The sequence below is a fragment of the Oratosquilla oratoria genome, chromosome 20 (assembly GCF_046742065.1).
Source record: "Oratosquilla oratoria isolate Oo_2021 chromosome 20, ASM4674206v1, whole genome shotgun sequence".
NCBI lineage: Eukaryota > Metazoa > Arthropoda > Malacostraca > Stomatopoda > Squillidae > Oratosquilla > Oratosquilla oratoria.
In genome coordinates, this window is record NC_134796.1 from 29,191,405 (window position 1) to 29,193,904 (window position 2,500).

Here is a 2,500-nt window from a genome sequence, read left to right on the forward strand (position 1 = left end):
CAAGGGTAGTGGGTCAGGGATTGGAGATGGTTAAAGAAAATGGAGAAAAGTGGGAGGTGAGCCAGCTGTTGTTTGCTGACGACACTGCGCTTGTGGTAGGATCGGAGGAGGGATTGAGGAAGTTGGTGACAGAGTTTGGAAGAGTATGTGATAGAAGAAAGCTAAAGATAAATGTGGGTAAAAGTAAGGTGATGAGATGTACAAGGGGTGAAAGTGGCAGTAGACTGGAAGTGAGTATTAAGGGAGAGCGACTGGAAGAAGTGGATAGTTTTAGATACTTGGGTGCAAATGTGGCAGGAAAAGGTGGAGTGAAGGTGGAGGTAGTATGTAGATTGAGAGAAGCGAGTAAATGCCTTGGTGGATTAAAAAGTGTAATGAGAAATAGACATTTGGGAAAGGATGCTAAGAGAAGACTGTATGAAGGAGTGATTGTGCCTCTCCCGTCCTTCCTCAACAGACATTCCTCTCTTTTGTAATACCCCTTTCACCCCCATCCATCCATCTCATCCTAGGATGCCCCCTCAAATTCACTCCTTCCACCTCTGCCTTCCACACTTCTTTTATTAATCTTTCTTCACTCATTCTTTCCATGTGTCCAAACCATCCTAATACTCTTTCATCAACCCTATCTCCCAGTTCCCTTTCCACCCCTGTTCTCCTCCTCACCTCCTCATTTCTCACTCTATCTAGCCTAGTAACCCCTATCATACTTCCAGACATTTCATCTCGAACACATTCAAACTCTTTCTCTCTTCCTCATGTTCCATGTTTCTGCCCCGTATAATGCTGTTGGCACAATCACTCCTTCATATAACCTCCTCTTAGCATCCATTCCCAGATGTCTATTTCTCATTACACTTTCCAATCCGCCAAGGCATTTACTCGCTTCTCTCAATCTACATTATATCTCCACCCCCACTCCTCCCTTTCCTGTCACATTCGCACCCAAGTATCTAAAACTATCCACTTCCTCCAGTCTTTCACACTTAATGCTCACATCCAGCCTGCTGTCACTCTCTCCCCTTGTACATCTCATCACCTTACTTTACCCACATTTATCTTCAGCTTCCTTCTTTCACACACCTTCTCAAACTCTGTCACTAACTTCCTCAATCTCTCCTCCGATCCTGCTACAAGCGCAGTGTCGTCAGCTAACAACAGCTGGCTCACCTTCCACTTTTCTTCATTTTCTTTAATCATCTCCAACCCCTGATCCACTACCCTTGCACTCAACTCTCGCACCACCCCATCCATATAAAGATTGAACAGCCAGGGCGACATAACACATCCCTGACGAAGTCCCACCTTTACCTCAAACCATTCACTCTCTCCATTTCTAATCCTAACACAAGCTCTACTAATCTCGTAAAAACTCTTGACTGCTCCTACAGCTTTCCTCCTATCCCATATATCTGCAGTACCTCCCACACTACCTTCCTGTCTACCCTACCATAAGCCTTTTCCAGATCCATAAAAGCCCCCAAAAAACATCCTTACCTTTTCCTATAGCTTTCTCACATATCTGTCTTACCACAAATATCTAATCTACACAACCCCTACCTCTCCTAAACCACACTGTTCCTCACCAATTACTCCATCTGTCCCTCTCCTAATCCTCTCAATCAAGACCCTTCCATAAGCCTTCCCAACTACACTCAACAAGCTGATCCCTCTGAAATTACTACATTCACACTTGTCCCCCTTTCCCTTGTAAAGTGGAACTGTACAGACACTCCTCCAGTCCTCCGGCACTCTACCCTCTCTTAAACAAACATTAAATAACCTCACCAGCCAGTCCACCATAACTGCACCTCCATTCTTCAGACATTCTACATGGCATCCATCCAGACCAGGTGCCTTACCTGCTCTCATCATCTTAAAAGCTGCTTTCATTTCATCCTTCCCTATCTCTCCTCCATTTTCCTCACTCATCACTCTCATTTTCTTAGCGCTTCCCACTGCAACTATCTTTCCCTTCCTATCCTCCTTCACATTTAGCAACTCCCTAAAATACTCTGCCCACCTTCTTCTCACTGCCTTCTCTTCTATTACCATCTCTCCATCTGCACCTTTTACTTTTTCTTCTCTACTTGATTCGCCTCCTCTTTCTCTTTTAATTTCCTTCCAAAACATCTTTTTATTGCTTTCAAATTTTTCTGTCATACTATTACCCCATTTCACATCTGCTCTCCTCTTTGCTTCCTTTATCTTATGCTTAACTTTGAGAATAAACACCTTGTGAGATCGAAACCTTTATTAGTACTATGTTTCGCTTGTTAAAGCTTTTTCAAGTACAGACATGACACACACTCTGAGCACATATAAGCCTTCCTTTCTCTTTACTTTGTACCTCTCATACGATTCCCCCATCCTAATTTGCAGCCATTCTATGAATGCCTGCTTCTTCTCTTTTACACCCTTCTTTGCTTCCTCATCCCACCACTCACTACCCTTCCTTCTATTTCTTCCCGCCCTCCTTATTCCACACACCATCTTTTCA